We start from the raw sequence: 23419 nt of genomic DNA, 5'->3' as shown, positions 1-23419 counted from the left end.
CTAATCTTGAAAATATCCTTGGATGTTCTTTGAATATCTCAGTCTCAAATCTCCATCATATATATATTTACTGAAAGTGAGACACATAACACCACCCTTAAATAAGAACTTAGTCAGCTTTGTATTTGCATTACCTACTCTTATTCCAGGTACTGCAGGAGGATACAGCAAGTCAGGAGAGCTTTCCCAAAGGTCCCTGGTTAGCTCCAACCTTGGGATCTCATTTCTCTTGCCAACAGGCACTGAGGCACCAGCACAATTTTAGATTTTAGTGATCATCAGACATAAAAGCCCCAACACTTATTTCTGGATGAATCTCCAAAGGAATATCAAATGGCTGTTCCTACTTCACATACTTCACTTCGCCAGCAAGGTTTATAAAGAAGAAATTAATACAGAGAAGGTGCTGTCACTGGGATGCAACAGCCAAAGAATACATTTTGTTCTTAAGAGACTCTATGTAATGAAACATGAAATTTTTAAATAATAAAAATAGTGGCAGTCCTTTGGAAAACAAACAAACAAACAAAATACCCACAGTTTTACTTCTGCCTAATCAAGCAGGAAATGACACCAAAAATCTGTATAAACCAGTCTGGTGCCAAGAGCTCCAGCAGCCCTGAGCCTGTGCATGTAACTACATCTCACAAACCACACCACAAACAAGAATTCACTTGTGCAATGGTTGATCACTGCTTTTCAGGAGAGAATATGTGTATGCTTGTACAGGGCTGGGAATGGGGATCATCAGCAAATATTTTCCCTCCTTGAACTGCTGTCCTCACACTGAAGCACTGTCTTTTGCACACTCTGCCTGTGTTACAGAGCTGGCAGCTATTCAACAACCCTGTTCCCATACCCTTCACACCTGGGGAAAGTGGCTGATTACACCTCCAGGTACATCTTGTAAAAAGGCCATAGAGTTCCCATTGTTTGAGAATGATATCTGCACGTATTCCAACAGCTGATTGATTAAGAAGGTGTCAGTAGACGGATGTCAAAATACATGGCCTACTTACTGGGTTTTGTGAGACCAATTAAAATAGGGCGTCATTGTTCTGCATGACAAATGGCTTCCTCTGGATATTCTTTACCTCAGTTCTTGGCATATATTATCTTTAATTACATTTGTCTCAAGGGGAGTCTGAAGTACCTTTTTTTCTGCAAGTGTGGCTTTTTTTGTTCATGTAAAACAAGCCTTTACTTTATTTCTGAAGACTTCACGGTTCATCTCCCAGAATATCGTGTGCTGTAAAGCTTCACCCAGCCCACCTTACGTTGTTTTTGTAAAAAAGAATATGTCTACACACAGCAGCTGTGGAGAGAACCTAGCACAAGTGAAGATGTGATTGAAGCCCTTACCCAAAGCCTCCCCTTGTGGACATTACAGGATTCTCTGACTCTTGCTTGAGAGTTCTATCAGTGACACCGTTTAATGTGCCATCAAAATATAGGTCCCTTGTTGGTGTCTTGGCTCTCAGACAAGGCAACTATAAGATTTTATCCCTTTAAATGATAGAGAGGGAACAGTAAAAAAGGGAGTTTGAGAGAACAATGTCTGTGGAGCGACCAACTGCCTCAACAAGAGGAAAATCTGGAAAAGGAAGCAAAGGGGAAGGTTTCCAAGAGGAGGTATCCACTTGCAGCTGGCTAGAGATTAGAAGGGAGCTAAAAGAGAGCACACGAAGGGTTCTGGTGTAAACTTATCTGTCAATAAATGTTTCAGATTACACATATGTCAGATTGCAAGAGGAAGAGGAACAAAATCAGTCGGTGCTTCCCTCCTCCCTTCTTCCACAGACTTAGGTTAAAATCATCTACAATTCTGCTGAGAACAATTTTTGCCAATAATTAATAAGCCTTTGCAGAAACTCTCATGCTCTTAATCTGCAGGGCTAATTATGAAAAACAAAGGAAAGTGTCTAAATCAGTGGAACTAAGTGATTAAAGAAAGAACATGGAACCTGCTTGTAAAATAAGGTGACAGTTTTGTTTTAAATTTTAATGGCATAAAGGGCAAGGGAAACAGACACAAAAAATCTACTTTGCTCATTATAAAGAAAACCAAAAACAAAGGTTACCTTTCCTGGTAGGGTAAAGACTTGAAAATGAGACCATCTGAGTTCTTGGGAGATCTGGGACATTTGAAGTTGGAAGTGTAATCCTCCAAAAAGGGGAGGATCTCCCTATTGAGAGGTAGTGCCTCTCAGTTCACTTAAATACTTTTTCAGTTTAAATTCTGTTCTTGATCCTGTTGACTTCAATGAGCCCCTAGATATGCTGAGACATTTTCATGGCTAAAATTAAGGCTAAAAATATTTCCTAATACACATGCTGGGGCCCCATAGCAGTGTGGGACAGGTTAAGCTATGTGCCCTAACCCAAGTGGGAAGGCTGTGATGGAATTGGGCTTTAAAACAATTCTATGAACTCTGGGTTTGAATTTACAGACGTTCTTCAGATGCGTATTTCTATTTTACTCTATTTTAAGAAGTTCCTTGCTATTCATTCACTGGTGTCCAGTCCTTTCTTTGTGTCTCCCACAACAAACATACTTGGAGAAGGGGAAAGTGGCTTTGAAAACCTTAAAGAAACTACTAGCTCCAGGCTATAGATGTAAGCAGAGGAAAGAGGGAAAAGACACAGGCATGTAAAGAAACACTGGTAGAAAACTCAATTCAGGTTGAGAAAGTCTGTTCTATTTTTCTGATCTTTTGGATCCTTCCTTATAGATAACACCATTAAACAGAACATTGTTATTTCTACAAACATCCATCAGAGCCCCAAGAAATTCAGCGTGATGGTTAACATATAAAAAGAGAGCCCAAATTTCAAAAAATGCAGCGGCTCCCATCAACTGTACACAAAGCTCTGCCAGGAGCCTAATTGACTTAGGAGTTGTTTTGTGGTAGCTGGGGAGGCATCAGGCAGCAGCACAGCTGGTGAGGTTTCAGGCAAACTGTAATTTTACCTATTTATTTTCACTTACAGACTTGTCAGTCCCAGCAAAGAGGTAATATTTTAAGGCAATTTCCATAAGGAAAAAGGGCAGAATATTTTTTTTTCTCTTTTTGATAAAAAAGAAGGCTTTAAGTTGTTATTTGAGATGTTTACAGATCTTTCATAGTCTATGATGAGTCCTTTAGGGATCCAGATCACTGGAGAGCAACTTGTCAAATGCTCCTTTTTCTGCTAGGACAGTAAACTCAATTTACTGATCAACAAAGCCGATTCCCTTCCTAGTGAATTTAATGCATCTATTATGAACTCTACATGGTTTCTAAGGCAAGTTGCTTTGAAAATCAGACATGAAGCTGTGAAAGATATTCCCAAAATGTTCAGAGTGATCAGTACCTTTCTTCTTGTTCACACTCTCCTTAATTTTATTCCTAGGATTCACAATTCAAAAGTAGCAGACCCAAAACAGTTCAGGTTTTGGTATGCCATACTCTGATCAACAGGAGCCTTTTCCTTTAGACAGCAGGTCACTGTGACTTTTTTTTTAAGTGTATCTCCTGAAATGGGAAAGAGAAAATGAAGTCTACAATGGAGAGTTGGCAAGAAATTCACTCTTTTTGGATGAAAGGTACCCCTTATAGGCATAGATCTTTTTAAATTACATGTAATGCATTATGAAAGGTTTACAGATGCTCTTGCACTGCATACAGTGTCCCAGTGAAGCAGAATTCATCCAGAATCAGTTCACTGGACCTGTAATGCCCCAGGAGACAGAAAATGAATCCACAGTAATGCTGTGATTTAGAGTGTGTTTTCATTTATTCCTAAATATAATGTGCTTGTGTTGCAAACAATTCTTCTGCAGGGAAGAGATGTACAATCACTTGAAACTAACAACACATTAAGTTGACTATTACTGGAATCCTGCTGCCTCTCATTGCTCTGTGTATAATAACTAGGCAAATATATTCAGATCTGGCCTGGGTTTACACTCATTCCATGACTGTACTATTTCTACCAGCATGGTCTAATCCACTTAAGAGAGGATAATGAAAAAAAGGTCTGATAAGTCCTTACCTAGAATTTGTAATTAGTTTGAGCTTTTTGCAGCCCACAATCCAGTTAGTTTAAAGGTAAACCAGGCATCTCTCCATAGGCTGCAGCCTGCTCTCCACATGGCTCCAGACACTGTGGAGACAGAGTTAACATCCCATTAAACAGGACAAATGCCAGCGTGATCTTTGCACAAAGGGAGCAATGTCAATCCACCTCTCCCAGCTAGACCACCCAGGAGATGGAGGTGGCAGAAGGAAAGTATCCAACTTAAACCCAAAGTGACTGAACAGTGGCCGGAGCAGCATCAGAGTTCCCGAAATAAAGAACTTTGAAGGGCTCTTGAAAGTAAATGTATGCTTTATTCTAATGGCCGTGACCACCAAAATTAGACAGCCCTTGAATGTTGTCAGGCATTTCTTGGCAACTTTCATTTGCCCCTGAGTTGTTTGTGGCATAAGTTTTCCTTGTAGTGCCAGAAACTACCACAAGCTTCGTGTATTCCCTGGGCCATGCCTCCAAGGCAGCCTCTTACTCCTGCTCAGCCAACCAGCCCAAAGCAAATCTTTTCTCCAGCTGGTTTAGCATCTGCTCTAGCACCACTAGAGAGAAAAATTCTCTTATTCTAACCACAGTCCAGGGGGCTTCACATCAATTTCAACAACAGAAAGCATCTGATCCCTTTTCCTCTGCCCTGCTCCATCCTGCATCCTTCTCACAGGTGCAGATGTGTCCCTTGGTGCCTTATCAGCCTTCTTCATTGGAGCCCTGAACATGGCAGCTGATCCTCCCAGCTCAGCACAGTGCTGCAGCCCCCACATTACAACCCAAAGTGCTGCAGGCTACACAGTCAGTATGTGCTAAACTTCAGTTGCCTCTCACCAAATAAAGCCAAGATGAAACCCAGCCCTTGAAGAGGGAGGGGGAGTATCTCCTGGCACACATGGGAAATCAAAAAACAGTCACTGCCGATTACAGCTTTATTAAGATGGAGCAGAGGAAAGGTTTATCATCACTGAGCCAGATTAGACACAACATTTCCTTCAACTTTTCTGTCCTACCTGTTGTTTTTTTAATACTGAAAAGTAAATTTCTTCAGACACAGAGATGTCTCTCAGAGGTTGGTGCAGCCACAAAGTGAAAGCCTCCCTTACCCATGCTGGTGAATAGATGCTTCAACAGCCATGGTGGTGTACTGGAGACAAAAGGAAACCTTTTTTCCTTTCCCTCAGTAACTCCTGGCCTATCTCACTGTTGGTTTGCACAGCCCAAAGCACAACAGATCCTCTAAATGTGGATCTAGAAAAGAGGTGGAAAGTTTTTCTTCTCGGCAGACCCCATGCCAAGGAGGGGGCTGTAAATGGTGAGGAGGACTGTGTTCCCACGGGAGTCCTCACCTGTCACCAAAGCCAGTGACTTCTTCTTCCTCAAGTACAGCAGGATTTGCGTCCACTGATGACAGCTTTCTTCCCCAGCAGCTCTACTGATGCAGACCCAAATTCAAAGCAAAACCAAGCTGTTTCAATGAGACTAATGCTAGCAGGCAATGTGGGTCTCAGAAGTGTTTTTCCACCATCCACCCATCCCTGATGGCCTTCCTGTAACACCTCAACTCTGTTCTAGGAAGCAGGATTATTTCTTCAGAAACAGAAGAGGAAGTAATCAATTCCTTGGAGGTACCAGAGAAGCCCACCCATCCCTATCTACCTGTGCCCTCACCGCACTCTGAGGAAGGTCCCAGCAGTGAACAAGTACCGTCACATGGGAAGAGATCTGAAATGGAACCATCCCAGAAAGAGTTTCCAGGCCAGTGTCTCTCACAAAGGAGAAATATGTTTCTCCTTGATAAGCCCTGAAAACTTTAACTTTTGCATCCAGGACTTTGAGTTGAATAAATACCCTTGAATCCACATCTTTTTTCCTGAGTGGCTATCCTATGTATTTACATGAGTTTTCCTCCCTTGGCAAAAAGCCCTGCAAGGGGAAAAACACACATAGAAAGGAAAATAGCTGTTGTGCTCTATCTCAGTAACTTGCTGAAAAAAACCTTTCTCAAAGCCAGGCAGCAGAAAGAAAAAAAAAACAAAGTATTTGTATAAGACTACTGGGTGTTGGAGTAAGTAGCAAGTGTGCTATTTAATTCAGCTTGTCACATTTTCTCCATCTTCTCCTGCCCATCTCACCAGGTGCTGTTTATCTGGCCTGTGGGATACAGGAAGATTTATACCACTGTGTCCTTCGAGTCGGGCCTCTCCATTCATGTCTTCACTTCAAAGCACCAGGCTTTAGCAGAATGCTGGGCTATAGCTGCCACCAGGGTCAATGCACGTGTCAGCAACCACAGGCTCTGTCCCTGGTCCAGAGAGCAAAAGGTGCATTTTTGGAGAGCAGAGGTATAACACAGAGACTTGAATTATAAATCACTCTTCTTAGGGGCTTTCAAAGGCCAGAAGAAGGTTAAAATTTAGTGAGGTTAGCCGACCTAAGAAGATACCCATACATCCAAATTGCCTGGGAGCAAATGGCAGCAGTGAAGGCTTTACCTCTATTCCCTGTCTCCCCAGAGAGAAGAGCAAACACTGGCAGTGAATTTTGCCTGCCATTTGCCTCTGGTCACTGCCAGAAAGTGGGGGATAAGGACAGGAGACACTTCGCTGGGTGAACCTGGCCAGTTCCAGCAGCTCCAGTTTGGCTGACTAATGCTGTGAGGGACAAAAGGTCAGCTTATTCTGCTTTTTATTATGGAGCAGAAGAGCTCCACAAAGCCAGCCTCAGCTAAGTGTTTCAGAGCAAAGCGTTTCACCAGAGGCTCTGAATCAGCCCCAAATCTCACACTGTTTGAATACAATACACAAAATAGTCATAACTTAGTGTTCATGCGAAGGGAGCATAAAGTGCAGTGGCCCAAAAATGCTGCCCACCTGCCCACTGTCTGAGCCTTAGTGACTAGGAGCTGAGGCGCCTTGCTGGACCCATGGAATCAAACATCTGGTTCCTCCTGACCAACAGCAGAGATCCAGTCAATTCATTGTGTATCCAACAGCTCCTAGCTTGCTTTTAGCCTGCCCAGGGTTTAGACTACACAAGCATTTTAGAAATGCACTAAAATTCAGCTCCATAAACTTGCCAGACCAGGGAAGGTGGATTAGGTGATGCTCCATCTCTACACTCTTGTGTGGGAGGCTAAACAGTGTATCAGACCCCTCAGATAAGGTTTGCTTTGGAGGTGAAGTGAGGAACTCCTCCAGTTATCTTGGCTGTTACTGGAGAGTGTTAAGAGCCCCAAATAGTAAAACAGCTTCATGGACCAAGATAGAACTTTTTTAGTACACCCTCCTTTCCACTTTAAGTTCAAAAAGCAATCTCATACAGGCAGTGTCCCAGGCCTTGAGTTTTCTATGCTACAAGGTTATCGCAGGCCCACATCTCAGCAGTCAAAGAGCCAAATCTGACCTGGCTCTGATATCTAACTCTGGGAGCTCCCTGACAGTTCCAGGACACCCTATGATGTTCGGAAATAATTGAACAAGGTTGTCAAACTGGGTGACTGGAGCACTATCCCAGCCCAGTATTCTCTGGTAGAGACTACAAACAGGACAGCTTCTTTCAGCTGTGCATTAGACAGCTGAGGTGCCACAGTGGTTATCCCAATATCAGCAGATCGAGCAAGACTCATTGACCAATCTGGTTTGGTTTAGGGTTTTTTCCACCACGTTCTCTAACACAGTTTTTGCATGTTCCAGGGAGCTTTTGCTGAAGCTTAGGAAACAGACTGGACCAGAAATTGTGTCTGTTAAGCCCTATGGACAATTGCAATTTGTGAGAAAGGGAAGAAGTTTAGGCATTTTGCCCCTAGGTCAAGGGAACAGTTCCTTTCTCATTTCACTTTTGTACAAGTGTAACCCGAGAGTCCAGCTGGCTTCACTAGATTCTGAACGTCTTAATTCACATGTCTTTGTCCAGCTGAAGGAAACATCTGGCCAGCCTCATGCAGAAGGTCACAGCCAGCTGAGCCGGCTGTGCCATCATTCCCTGACTCACTCCAGTTACAGGGTCCCAAGATGTAAAAATCTTCTACTGACACCCCCTGAGCTCAGCTGGTTGACTGTGACTGGAGCAAGTTACAGCCTTCCCCTGAGCTGATCAGATGGCAAATCTGAGGGGACACCAACCTCCAGCCCTGGTGACAAGAAGCTGGGGAAGGGTTGGGAGCCACAGCACATTCTGGAAACCTCTGTATAGAGAGTAGCTGTCAATCAACATCCTTAATTGGTATTAACAACTCTCATCACAGATCAGTGCCTCAAAAAGCCACTCTGTGTGTCAGGGAAAGCTGTTATGGAGGAGGCTGGGGAATGGATAACATGTAAAGATCCTTTTGATGGGCTCAGGGTTAACCACCATTACCATCAATTATTCAGGGTTCCCATGCAAACGTAAGGCAAATAAGGCATTAAAAATTTACATCTCTCTTTCCCTCCACTCCTCCTTGGTATCATCACCTCTTAAGTATAGCTGGTGAATGTGAGCATTTACTGTTAATTAGCTGTAATGATAATTGCAAAGAAAGTACAAATGCCTTAACTGGGGAGATATGATATGCCTCTCATTAAACCCAGACTAATAGAAAATTCTTCAACTTCTCTTTTATTCCAGGATCTCTGCTCCCACATTAATTTAAGATTTATTACAATTGAAGATACAGAGCTACATATTGGTCTGCTGAACATCTCTAAAGGCTGTGATGACCATGTGATTTATGCCCTTTTAGGAGTAGAGTAAGTTTAGTATATTATAATATATTTTTATTTTTTAGACATTTTGGTCGTTCAAAAAATTAATTAGCTATAAAAAAGGAATAAAAGTAATCTCTATACATTATTTCTATAATATATATATATTGAATGAACAGTTTTCATCCTCTGTATGACTTTTCATTTCACACTTGCTGAAGTTCAGGAGAGTAGTATCAAACTAGTCCACTTCAGTATTCATCTATATGCAGTTTACCTTTCTGGCTACTAGTAATGTAAGCTGCTCTGGTATATTATAGCTTATAGGCTTGGGAGACTTCTGGACCCCCTTCAAGTTCAGGAAATCACAAATCTGTTACAGTTCAGAAGAAATTTCCAACTTTATCCCCTAGAAATGCTCAGCTCAGTGAGAGGTATGCTGTGCAGGGTGGTAGCACTCACAGCGCTGTTTCTTCTAATTCCCATTTCCTTACGAACTATCACTTGTATTGCACATCTATAACAGAGCTGATGAAAAAATTTCTGCAATATTTCTTTTCTTTAGGTTGCAAAAGCCTTGACTGCAAAATCCTTTATGGCAGTTTTAGCAGATCATACCCAGTATAGCCAATACATCTGTGATAAACCTATTCACCTGGGCTTCTCATACTCAGTGGAGCCCCCCAGGCTACAGAGCCAGTATTTTTCTGTGGCTCACTGAATATTTCATTATTTAAACTAAATGGAACAGCTTCAGGAGGAGAAATGGAAAATGCCTTCTATGCCAGGATGACAAATAGGCCAGTAATTCATTCAAGGCTTTGCTAATTTTTTTTTAAGTGAAACTTGGGCTTTTGCATTAAAACAATTCAACTGTGTCCTAGTCAGGGTATCCCAGCAGTCAGAACAAAGAGAATAAAATATTCTTTTCAGTGTGCACCTGGCTGGTCACTGCTGTGTGCTGCAAAGTAACCCTGTAGGCATTACCAATCTGTTTCTTTTTGTCCAATTGCATCTAACTGACACATGAACAATGTAAAAGTTTGGAATTCTCAGAGAAACATAGGGAAATAGATTGGACTGAGGATATTTGCCGTTTATAGATGCTGCTGAGAAAGGGCTGTACTTATAACACTGTGCATTTGTCCCTTGGAGAGAGAGAAAGAACCTTGAGACATTGCGAGGGATTGCTACTCTCTCCTGCTGACCTCCACACTGCACAGGGAAATTGCAAAAGCTGCCAGTCAGCTAAAACACAATTTCATTGGGAAAAGAGGTAAATCTGCCAGGTGGAAAATAGGAAAGTATCGAAACATTAAAATGGCCATGACTGCCAAGAGGAGACAGCACATATAATCCACAAAAGCCTGTTTTTAAGTTTGGCATATGGCAGGTGACAGTTGTCAAGAAATCCAAATGCCTTCTTTATCACTTTCTTGTTTGTTGCACAAAATGCTGGAGTGATGCACCAAAATCAGTGAGGGCACATCAAAGGGATTCATCTTTCTCCTGAGAGCACTGTACACAGCATTTGCTGCTTTTTTCAGCAGGACTTGGAGAGCCTACACTTAAATTTGCAATTGCCTTGTAGTTCTCCCTTGGCTTGTCTTGAAAAGTCCCTGTTGAGCACCTTGTGGCACCCAGACACTTCACCATGCAGAAGTTTAAGGTCCAGAGAAGAGTAAGGACTCCTTTGATTTGTGTATATTGAGCTGGGAGATTCAGCTTACCTCTGTCTTTCAGCACACACAGAAAACACCCATGAACTTACGTTTAAACTGCTGCCTAAAGCCCTAGTTCAGCACATGTGTACTTAAGCTGGACTGAAACCTGCACTGGGATGCTGAGTAGGTACAGTAACTCATTCCTTTCTCAGTTCTGTTGGGTTAGCACCAGCTGCCAGGAGCAAGGACCCTATTCAACCCCATCTGCACCTTTTGCAGCACCTTAGAGAGACTCAGGCATTTACATTAGAGGAAGTGATGAATCAATTGCTAAGCCTCCCACATCACAGCCCCACTCAGTGCTGTATCAGGTCCTCTTTTTTAACCCTGGACAAGGTACACCAGCTTTTCTCTGTTGGCTGCCCTGGAAGCCACTGTCTGACTGTCCTGCAGCCCAGGTGGTCTAAATCAGTTGTGACTCTTGAATTTAAACCCTAGAGCCTGATGTCTGATATACACCCTAGGCAAGTGTATGGCCTGAGTTCATAGGAACTGCTGTCCTCTTCCACACCTATCACACGTTCATTAGCCTAGGAAGGATATGTGCTGTTCTCACATTGTCTCTGCAGATTCCAGTTTTTCTTCCAGAGCAAACAACTGGAAATAAGAATGATTGCAGCACTCACAAAATGGTATTCAACTGAGAAATCAAAAACTGTAAAGTTATACTCTGTAAATTGTACAGACTCCAACCTCACAGAGTACATTTTTGAAGAATGCACATGAAATTAAAATTATCTATTAGAACTAATTAATCTTTCAATTTACTTTTCTTATCATCTGTTTAAAAGTCAAAGGTAGGTTTGCTTTACCAGAGCAATATGATATTCTTTTTTTTCAAAGCAAGCCCTGAGTCACCTTGCAATAACATATTACAAGGAGCATAATAGAAGAGAAAGTGAAGAAGTAAAAAAGGATGCAGTGTATTTCTCCAGATAATGTAAGTGTATACTACATATTCATAAACAATATACACTGACATTAACTATGAAGTAAATATTCTCATATGGAGTGTTTTTTAATGGTGATGAAAGGGGAACCCGGGGCTTCCTTGGGGGTTGGTGTATTCTCATTTGTAATCATATCTGTCTTCTCACCACGAAACATTTTAATCTTCAAATAGTTTTATAGTTTTGCAAAGGCTTAAAGAAAAAAATAAGGTGATAAAGGTGGTGAAAAGAGGGAAAACTTGTAAATTTGTTTGAACCCAGTGGTTAAAATGGAAATGCCGAGCCCTGTATGAAACTTGTCCATTCGGCAGATCATGTCTGCAAAGGATCAGTATCTCTATTTGACATTTTTAGAGGTGTCACTGTAGTTATCCAGGCACATTATGACCATTGATTGTCCTCTGAAGACTCATTTATTTCAGCAGAGCTGTGTTGATCTGCCTGGCTGCAGGGCAGCCTTCAATTCTCAGGCATAACATAAAGCAAGGCAGGCAGTAAACAGCCCACCAACAAAAGAATGTCTTTTGCTTAAGTGGGAAGTTTGTTAATTTAACTGGAAAACAAATGTGCACCACAAAGAAAAGAGTTGTGCTATAGTGCAAGAAATCTGCAAATAAGGTCTTCCTACAGGCACTGGGGGGAACAGTGAAAACCCCAGGGCAAAATTCTGCCTAAAGCCAGCCCTGTTTGATAGCACAAACTGTAATTACAACCTGTGATTGTATCCTGCATTAACAATAGCATACAATGAGATAGAAATCCAAGCTTGTTTCAGCACCATTTTTCCTAAATGTATTCAAACATTCAAAAAGTGATTTTCAGAACATTCAAAAAGTGATATGGTATTTTGAATACATTGCTCCCTGTCCTGACGCATCATCCCTAAAGCCTTGGCAAAGTCTGTATCTAGTCCTGAGAGAAATGTCTCCCAGTAACATCAATTTTTTCTCAGTGTGCGTTGAAGAACAGCTATAAAAACATCACCACTAATATTCAGACCACAGCAGGGGAAAAGTCTCAATCTAAGCTTGCCACTCAGGAGGGGTGGCAAGGAAAAAAAAAACCATGTAGACAATTAGGTACAAGCTTCAGCTGGTACCAGGTGACTCAGAGGTTGGCAGGGTGAAGACACAGCACACCAGTTTCTAATCCCAACGATATGCACCTGTCTGCCTCACATCCAGCACCTTTGATTGCCATTCCTGAACAAGCTGGTGTAGCTGGATCTACCAGGGAGACTGCTTAAAGTACAAGACCAGAGTAAACTGTGTGGATTTATAGTAAAAAACTTCTACTGCAGTCTCGCTGAGCTGTTCAACAGCCTGATTTGAAAGCCAAGTCCATGTTAGAGCATTCAGGTGTACTGACAAGCTGCAGGAAAGAAAATTGCAGCATATATAGACATCATTCTTCTGGCAAGCCCCTTCTGTGAAAATGAAGTTACACTGGCAAAATAAACATTTTGGTGGAAAAGTGCCTGTCCTTTAAAGAAATAATTTATAAATGCATTTCTGGCTGAAGTTACATTTCATCAAGACATGAAAGAACAAAAGAAACATGATACCACTTTGAAAGCTTCAGCACCATGTTCCATGAAGTATGTGAGGACTTTTTTTAATTTTATGCAAGTAAATTATTTCCTTGAAAGTATCAGTCTAACTGTGCACTTAACTACTTGCTACATCATACTTCCAAGAAACAAAAGAAGAAAAAGGATAAACGTGTAATAGAAAAACAGAACAGAAAAAGGAGTTTCTCAGAGTGGAGACCGAATGAGTTGAAGAATACCTTAATGATATCAAGTTGGCCTCATTCCCTCTCAGAGAAAGGCCCTCTTAGCCATGTGCTTTAAAATAATCAGTATACTTTTCTTCAGAAGAGTACCAAATAGGTGCTTCCTTCAAGCAGAAATTAAACCCCATACTTCTGGCAGAGCAGGGAAACAGAAAGGTTGTCCTAAGAGTGTGGTCAACAGCAAGAGATTAGTCAGATGAAACAGAGGAGACATTAAAGGAGACATTAAACTGGTGAATCAAAAGAGGCAAAGCAATAAAGATTCAGATTCTGAAAGGGATTTAGGCACCCGGTTCCTATTTCCTACAAAATCCCTAAGGTAGTGCTGCAAAGCCTGCAGAAGATCTGCCTCTGGCTTTTTTATCACCTCTGCACCTAAAATCAAAAAAAGTCCAAGAAATTCAAGAGAGAAAATGACCTCTGAGGAATTAAGTTCCAAAATTCATTTGTAAAACTTGCCTGAGTACCTTAGCAAGCTCCCAAATAGTCCCAAGTGATCAGTGATAGCCCACAAGGATATGACTTCTTACCTTGCACAAGTGGGCAGTTGTGATAAAAGACCATTTTTATTTCCATTGTAAAGAAAAGTCAATGCTCATTTGTTTGGGAAGCCTCCCTGACAGAAAGCTTTATCAGCCATGAAATTAGCCCTTCATGCTCTCTTAAGCCAATAGGCCAGGACAGAGTCACCAACTGCACCTGATGCTTGCAGTTAGTTCTGATTAGCAGCCCCTCATGGATTTCAAACAGCAGCCTCCTTAAATGCAGGCTGTAAAACTTCACTGGCTGCACTAAATCAATAGGGAGGCGAGAGACAGGTTTGGAGAAGAGATGGGAGAAATAAACAGACATTAAAGCTACAACATTATTATCTTTTTTGGCAAATAGCCACCAAAATTGCTCAATATACTGTATAAACAAAAACATACACTCACACACATGCCAGTCTGTCTGGCAGAGGAAAGAAAAGGAAAATATACCTTAAATAATCTGTTCATTCTCTTGGGCAAATAAGAAGCAAGCAGTTATATTTAGCAAGGTAATAAAACTGTATTGTGAAGCCCTGGAGACCCATTACAGCAATGCCCTCTGCTCTCTCAGTGCTTGGGGAATTCTTATTTATTTGCCTATGAGAGCATTGCTGGAGACTCATAAAGTGCCACCAGGAAGCCCAGGTGAGCCTGCAATCTCTCTGTAGGATGTGACCATTAGCTACTGAGAACTTCACAGCGGTGCTATCACAAGGATCACATCCGTGCACTGCAGGAACTGTGAACCCTGAGGATACTGCAGCAATTTATATACTTAGTAATACAGAAAAGGAAATAGAAAACTGATCTTGGAAATGTTCCTGCATGGGAGGAACCCCTTAAAAAAGGAAGGAGAAAGCCCAATTGCGTGTTGGGGTCATCTGGAGGATCCAAAGAACCTGGAGCAGAATCCATGGAAGGATGAACACTGGGTGTCTGCTGACATCACACAAGAAACTGGCAATACAGCATAATACTGTGAGAAAAGGAGAACAGAGGGCATAGGTTTCACATCATCTAATCATCTACATCACCTCTAGCTGAACTCATGTCCCTTCGCTGAAAGAGGAAAATAGTCCTATTTTTAGTTGGAATATTGGAATAGGAATATATTCCTATTCTTTAGTCGGAATTCACCCAAGTTACATTTGTATGAAATTATTTTTGCTCTGAAAATATGTTTCTGTCTACTGATTCTAACAAAAGCATAAGCCAAAGTCTATTTAGAGTGACAGCAACAATGGGAAGGACAGACTGACACAGAACAAGTTCTCTTAATGCACAGAATTTTTAGAAAATGTACTATTTTTTACAGTTCACTTTGGATAATCCTACAGAATAGAACAGAATTCATTTCTTTCTAACAATAATTTATTAAGTAGGCTTTAAAATTCCTCTCTCTCAATCATAGAGGAAGTACCTTTAGAGAGAATTTCCTTTGACTGATTTCTCTTCCATACCACAGAAGTCTTTCTTGTAGATTCAGATCAGAACCAGGGATTTTATAGAAAGAGTCTGAATGAATTTTAGCCACACAATGATAGGATTACATTTAAAAGAATAATGAAGTCACCTGAATGGAAGGAAGCAGGATGCACTAGGGATAGGCTGAAATTTGAAAGACAGTCATTCTTGGACTGGGTGAACACTTCCACCTTTGTGACTGCAACCAAGGCTTACAGCAAAGTCAGCATCCTGAAAACCCCATGGATAGCTCATTATATACATACACATCCATAACGTAGTAAAGAGTACAGCAGGGGCAGAGTCTGTGAGTGTGGGAGCTTGACACTTTTAGTACTAACTCAGCATTCCCCTCCACTTCTGTGCCCCCATGTGTAAAATTAGGATAATATTGCTTTAATCTTCCTCACCATGGTATTGTGACTATTAATTAGTTTGCATGTGCAGAGACTTGGATAAATGCTAAGTTTTAATCATGTCTTGATGAGCTTGGGGAATGCAGCAGGGTCTGAGCTGAGGGTGGAAGAACAAGTCATACTGATCCCATCTGCCTGGCACAGGATGAAGCCAGTGGCATTGCCTCACCACAGTTACCTCCTCACTCCCCACCAGGTGACATCTCTGGCTGTCAGTGCAGGGATCCCAGTTTTTTGGACATCTGATTCAAAATTCCTCTGGCCTCCCTGATGTGAGTTCTCTCTGGCAAAGGACTTGTCCGTATTTCTTCCACCAGGAAGGGCACAGTTTGGAGCAACATTCACCAAAGTGCTCCAAATTAACCCACAAACTTCCTACATTTCTTACTGGCAGATGTTCACAGGGATTAAAAGTAGGATTTGGTTCCACACAATATTTTGAAAGTGTATGTTTAAATCAGATGGTCAGCGCCTCTTCTACATCAGCTAAAGTTAGTGGAATGGCACAAGTGGAACTGTGTCAAGGTTTTGTAAATTTGCACCACAATCTTTTGCTCCACTCTTGGGAGAAAACTTGCTTTTCCCCTCCCCCCACTTGTTGTTTAGTTGGGTGGTTTTTTGCTAGCAAGATTTTTTAATAATTCTGTGGTGGTTAGTCCATTTTGAACTGAACCAAATATTTGTTCTATTTTATCCAGGAGTGTTGCCTATTGTATAAACTACAGGAATGAGCCATCATTTTGCTGCTACCTCTTTGTTCAGGCCTGATGTTCTGGGACCAATGCTGCTGCAAAGGACAAAACTCTCTCAAACAGTGTGATTCTTCATCAAGCACAGAACCAAATTCCACAGGAACCCAAGCACAACATTCAGATGTGGAAACTTGGAAATACAGGTAAAACAAGTGCTTTTGTTTTGTTTGTGGGTGGAACAGAGAACTCAGGAAAGGCAGAAGCATAACCCCCTGAATTAATGATGAATCCCAGTACTCAGAGATGTGTCTTTTAAACAACCTTTGATAATTGGCCTCTTGATAGCATGTAGTGAACATCCTGAAATAATGGAATGAAAATCAGCATCAATCAACACAGCATGAAGCTCCTTGCTCTCCAGCAAACACTGGTGGCTGTTTGTCCTAAATTTAACACCAATTATGGCCTGATCCTCAGCTCTGCCTGAAGGGATGAATGTCCTCCATAGCCATCCAAGCCCATCAAGAAACACAGAAATATCTCAACAGCTCTTAGAAGACATTCTGCAGAGTCTGACCCTTCATAGTTTGATAGCTTGAATGCTAGCTTTGCCCAGAGCACTTAAACCAAAAAACAGTCCGACATCCTTGCACATTTTTATACAAAAAAAAAAAAAAAGAGGAAACAATAACAGAGTGAAAAAAAATATTCTGTTGCTGTGCTTCTCCTGAGGATCTCAAGAGCCAGGAAACCTGCAGCAGAGTTAAGAGGGGTTAGAAAGAGGAAAAAGAAGAGGTGGCATTGATGCAGGGAAGGGTGAATAATTGGTGTGAAGACTCCCTTCATGTCAGAAAGACAAACTTGGCTAATCTTCCATGAGTATCCCAAGAGTAATAGAGTCTCATTTTATTTCAGCTATAGAAAAGAGGTTATTCTGCCATGTTACTCCTTTTCTGGTGTAAAAGGCCAAGAAAGTTTCTCATCTCTTCATCAAGGCTTTTTTCTAGGCTGAGAATGCAGAGGGGAGGTTGGGGGTTACAACAACATACACCACACTCTGTCTCTGCCTCTGTCCTAAGCAACCAGCAAATTGTTGCCAGGTCTCCGCATCCATTGGTGAAGACCCCCATATTCTATTTACATTCCTTCACTTTCAGCCCTTTCTCTCCAAAGCAATTGCAAATTACTTTCGTGAAAGTAAACACATGCTGTAAGGATGGGCAGCGCCTTTACCTCTGACCCAGCTCACTTCTCATGGGAACAGCCTACTACAAGATAAAAGAGGACCCTTCTCAAGCAGATCTAACTCACAAAGCCAAGGAAGCAGCAGTCTGCAAGTGCTATAAGGCATGGAGCACACAGACAGTGAGACTGTTGTTGAGATGTAAAGTAAAATCTGTTCCTCTGACCAGAGCTGGAATTTGTGAAAATACAGGGGCCTCAAGGGGCCAAAAGGCCAGACCTCAGTGGTGCCATCAGACAGGGAGGTACCATGGAGATCATGGACGTATCTACAAGGGGTTTGCTGTCACAGAGGAGAATATCCTTCACCAGGCCCTGCTCTTCCCAATCTGGGAAAAAGCAAGAAATTGTCATTATCTCTCATCCATCATTTTGGCATCTGGTAAGGAGAGGGAGAACCGTGCCAGCCTCTTATCTGCCCTCTTAGCTACAACAGACCTGAGAGCAGCAAGTCATGATCTGTGCCTTCTGGCAGACACCAGCACAGGTCAAGTCTTAGTGGCTTTGGGAGGTGAAGAAGGCAGCAAGTTCACCACCTTTGAAAGGCAGCCAAAGAAGCCCCAGTGAGGTCACAAACAGGGTTTATTCCACTGTCTAATCAAGACAACTCAGATGAAATACAGATAAATCAATCAGTTATGACTGTTATTCCTGTGAATCAGAAAAAAAACAGACTACTTCCCTAATTAGGGGATTAATTAGGGAATACACTAATATACTAGACAAGACTATATCCCTAATCCTTTTCTGGGATTTAGGACACGCACAGTTGAAGTGCTTTCATTTTTTCTTGGGAATTAGAATATTCAATGCAAATTAAGAACTGGATGAAAACTTCCCAGTAAAACAATAGGCTGTGGGAAAGTGCTGACCCGATGAAATGTAAAGTTTTATAGTAATAACTTGATTGCAAAGTTTCACTGGAAAAATTTTGCCTAAGTGGGGTCTGTGGGGAGTGAGTATGGTCTAATTTCCCATCTGTCTAAAAGTTAGAGTAATATTTGAAATAATACTATTGATGATAGGGGTAAAATCTTTATTTAAATTAAACATTTGGACTAGTGGAATGAAACGTTTTGAGAATATGCTTTTCAGAGCATGAGAAAAAAATATCTATTATGTCAATAACAAAACTTAAACATATATGACAATAGTATCAAAAGAGTAGTGGTAAGATTACTTCTATTTTCACTGTTTGCTTTATAACTTCAGAGGATCTGGTCTTACTTTCACAGCTATTTTCTTTCTTCTTCCAGAGAATTTCCATGTAATTGCCTCCACCTCCGCATTTGAAGAGCCGCCTGTTGAGTGACGGCTCCAGACAAAAATAGACCTCATATTTAGGAGTCTACTCAGAGAAGCCCATTGAGATAATAATAATGAATAATAAAAATCAACAAAGTTTAAAAAGTAAAAATTTCTGTAGCTATGCATTAAACTCACTCCATTCAGAGATCAAACATCTCAAAACCTCCATCTTCAAAGCGGCCAAAAGCAGATTGAAACTCAGTTGCTTTTGTGTGCACCTAGCCCAACCATGCTGGGTGCCACATGGGGGTGCAAGGTCCTCGCATCTGGAGGGTGCAATCCAGCCTGTCTTTCTAAAAGGCACAAATATCTTGTTCCAGAAGGCTAACAGAGTAATGTCCTTAGTCAGAAACATGAACACCCTCCTTCCTGTGTTTCTGGTTAAATGTATAGCTCAGGCACTTATATAATAATAAATCACCTATAAAAGTCAATGAAGGAAAAAAACCCAAAAAAACCACCAACATGAACAGCTTGAATAGCAATTTACAAAGTTGCTCAGCACAGCAATATTTAAAGCTGGTCTTCACTATATGTCATTTTCAGATAAGTTAATAAAGAAATATAGGAGAGAATCAATTTTTAGTAATCATTGCCATGTACAGTAGTGAAACCTCCGGGCTATTCAATTAATTCTAGACCATAATTATGACCCAGGAACAAATTGTATAAATCAGCATTTTTTTATTTAACCATACAAATCAGACTCTGATCTTGAGTGCAGATCAAGAGTTGTATATTTCACAGCTCTTGCTGTCTCAGAAAATAGACTCACCAAGGATTCAAGCCCCTTGAGGCATAAATTGTGCGCACTTCAAATTCCACAGAGATCATGGTAATTATAGTAATTTTTGACTCAACATGTCAAAGTGCCCCAAAGACACTTAGGTTCTTTAATAGAATGCAGAAAAGGAAAGGTGGCTGGATAATCTAATAAATTCTAGGTCTCAGGTGTAAAAACAGATTTAAAAAATAACTAAACTAAAACCAAATCCCATGCCCCAGAAAATAAAAACAAGGAAGCAGGGGCGAAAAAAGAATACCCACAAAATCTGAAACCCGTTCCAGTCCGGGATCAAACTCACCTGGAGAACGCTACAGCAAAGAGAGCAGCTGAGTTTCCTACCCCTTGTAACACTTTCCCTTACTAGTGCAGCTATCCCCTGTGGATTTCAAAGCACATTCTGGTTGCAGAATTACATTTACAGGTTTAGTCTTACAACATATTTTAGCAGGTAGCCCAAGGCTCAGAGGTGAGGCCACACAGGTAAGAACATACAGTCAGTGAATTTCAAAAACCATAAACTGAACTCCTTGGTTCAAGAGGTCTCCATACACTGTAGGAATGCGCACACACCGAGGGATGCCAACAACTGTCCCTGCAGAATTCACAAGATCCTTTTCTAAAATCAGTAGTAACCTGCTTGTTTTCCCTTTGGTTCTCAAGGAGTATTTAACACCAGTAATTTGGTCAGCTCACTGCTCCTGCCCAGGGCCCAGGTCCCTGTCATTCATGCTGCATGTCTGCTACCTCGCTCCCCTGTTTGAATCCAGATGGTTTAAACATGGTCCTTGGGTGCTCAATCCAAGGATCAAGGTGAGAATGTCACACCCCAAAGACCCCTGTCCCTGCATCCCACAGGGCTCAGAGCTGCCATTCAAAACACGTAAATCAGATGTCACTGCTGTAATTAACCGACAAAGGGGCAGAAAAACCAGTCCAAGCCCATTTTTTTCTTCACTACATTTTTTGACTCCAGCTCAAATTTCACCAGTTAAGTAGGCAGGCAGGCTTAGTGATTAAAGTTATCATAAAAAGTGATGGTCTCCTTTCACCTTTATAATTATTGATTCAATTTAACAGTATCATGATTTATCAGTATCATGCTTTGGCTTCCAATTTTTTCAGTAGAATATTTGGATTCTTAAAAGTATTACTTGTTTGAAGATATAATGTGACTATTGCTATTGACAGGAGGTCTACAGCCTTCTTTTCTACAAACAAATGTTTGAACTGTGTTGTTCAAACAGTTGCACACCAATCTTTCCAGCTAGTGATGAAAGAAGTGGTGCCCTCTCTTTGTAATAGACTTCTGTTTCTGGAAAGTTTGGTGGTCTTTCAGCTACTAATGCTTATCTCTGGCATTAATTTTGTACATATTCCCTTAAAATTAAGGGAAAACTGTTAATCAGGAGCAATACAATTTCAGCTGCAGTGTCCTAATCCTGCACATCTTGTCAGGGCAAAATATGTTTCCACCCACAGCAAGGTAGGTGATGGAAACAGATAGACATAACAAAATGAATCATAATAGCCTTTAAAAAATTGAAAAAGGGGATTCGATTTGTAGCACATGTACAAGAAGAATTGGCCTTTTAAAAACATTCAAAGGTAAGGAAATATCATCTTGGTTTAATAGAGAGAACACTATGACTACTGCAAATAAGACATAATTTGACCTAAAATGAGATTTGTCCACAAGTAGTCTACATAATAAATGTTGAATGAACCTCTCTATGTGAATCTACCAAGGTATTTTATTAGCTCATCTTTAAAACAGAAGGCAATAAACATCCATCTTCGCATGTAACAATTTTTCTTTCTTCCGCAAATGCCTTTTTTGCAGGCAGCTCTTTTTAAAAAAAGCTAATCACAACAGATAACCAGCCCAGTTTCAAAACTAAAAAGGATCAGCTAAATATTTAGACTTTGAAAAGTTTATCAAAGTTCCCCAACAAATGACACTGTTAATTTGCAGATAGCTAAAGTACTAAATAAAGTCATCCTAACACAAACCCCAAAAACATGAAAAAGACATGATAGTTAGAAAAAATGAAACATGAAAAAAAAAAAAGGTATGGGCAGTTAAGTACTTAACATAAATATTTGACTTTAAAATTCAAACAATTTGCTACAGACAAAATTGACATATGTTACTTCACCATATGTGTTCCATACATCTTATAATCCATTCTAAGAAATATATTCAAGATGCTTTTAATTGAGATTCATGTGAAATTATATTGGTAAGAATTAAAGCATATAAATTATTTTGATTACTACTTTTCCAGAAAGAGAATGAAATCTTGAAATCAGAGAACCAAGTGGAACAAACACTCTGGAGAAGAGATCTGAGGAAATCAAATGCAATTGAAAAAAAATCAGAAAATTTGGCAATGGAGTGACTACAACCAAATGTTCTGAGACGAAATGAGGTGCAGTGAAAAGGACCAAAAATGGTCAAAATTATTCCCACTGAAATCCCAAAATCAGGGAAAAAAGCTAACCAAAGAGGTGAAGAAATTGAGGAAATGAAATGCTTTTAAAAAAAAAGGAAAGGAAAAAAAAAAAAAAAAAAAAAACAAAAAAGAAAAGAAACAAGCCAGAAACTTTCAAAACCAGGTGAAAACAATAAAAACAAATAGGATAACATGAAGTGCAGGGAGCTGGACCAAAGCTTGCCCAATCGATCCTCATTGAGATCACAAAATTTCATTCCCTTTCCTGAATTGAAATTATTATATTCTTGTCTATGATGTTTCTGGGGTTTTTTTGTTCGTTTCAGCTCTGACACCAGAGCTTGAAGTGAGAGACAGTTGATGACAGACATGGCTGGTGACACATGCTGAAAAGTTTGTTATTCCATTCTAGAAAGTTCAATATTTACTTGTTTGTCCATGCCTGACAGGGAGTGCAAGTCCACTGCCAGCTGAAAGCACTAAATTGAACCTCTCATCATATGATGTGCCATGTTGTAGCAGAGCATTAGGCCAGTTGGTTTTTTTTTTAAAAAACTGTCCAATTCACAAGCTAGACTACTTACACTCGAAAGAAACATCCTTCTGAAGCTCAGGTGGCTCTAGGTAGATGCAGCAAGAGTGGTGTTCCCACATCCAGACTCAGGATGACTCAGTTACCCTGGCCTGCTCCATCCACAAAAAGGTTCCACTCCCTCAGCAACTGGATTAAGGGGGTTTTATGCACTGTGGTTTGTATCTTACCCAGTCATTCAAGGCCCATCCAAATGTCTGACATTCCATAAGTTATGTTTTGAGGTTATGGCACTGGAAAATTTCTCCTTCAAGCAAAGCTAAACTCCTGATAGGAGCAGTCCCAGAAGAGATCTGTCAAATGAAAATATCATTTCTATTGGGAACCTCAGAGACCCAGAGTCGTGCAGTTATTCTTTGGGTCTATTTGTTTGTTTTCCTTCAAAAGGGTAGGCTTAAAATTAATCTCCTTTAGACAGAGATTGAATTTAAATATAATCAAATGCGTTACGTTGAAGCATTCATTTTTCTTGTTTAAATTTTTATAGATACATATATAATAGTGCTAAAGCAAGAGATTTTCATGCTGGTTTCCAAAGTAGGTCAATCTTGGCATTGCCTGGCTATAGAGGAGGTGGCACAAGGAACCAGGTGTAAATGCAGAATCTACTGGTCATTACCTGTGGTATAGAATATTTCAGTAGAAAGGGACATACACTGATGATGCAGTCCAAATTTGCCTGCATTTCCATTCTCTAACCCCTTAACCCCAGTAGTTAAGCTT

General features: G+C 40.7%; 1 long non-coding RNA gene across 1 annotated transcript; it reads right to left on the bottom strand.

The window, feature by feature from the left end:
• Positions 1-2727: 2727 nt before the first annotated feature.
• On the bottom strand, positions 2728-13829 carry LOC136293000 (uncharacterized). Its single transcript, XR_010722040.1, has 3 exons — positions 13743-13829; positions 4036-4146; positions 2728-3515 (listed from the first exon to the last, which is right to left on the bottom strand). It is a non-coding gene; the product is annotated as an uncharacterized lncRNA (long non-coding RNA).
• Positions 13830-23419: the final 9590 nt, after the last annotated feature.

This window comes from Chamaea fasciata, unplaced genomic scaffold (assembly GCF_029207755.1).
Source record: "Chamaea fasciata isolate MVZ Bird 193981 ecotype frontalis unplaced genomic scaffold, bChaFas1.0.hap1 SCAF_8, whole genome shotgun sequence".
NCBI lineage: Eukaryota > Metazoa > Chordata > Aves > Passeriformes > Sylviidae > Chamaea > Chamaea fasciata.
This window is presented reverse-complemented; position numbering and strand designations above follow the sequence as displayed.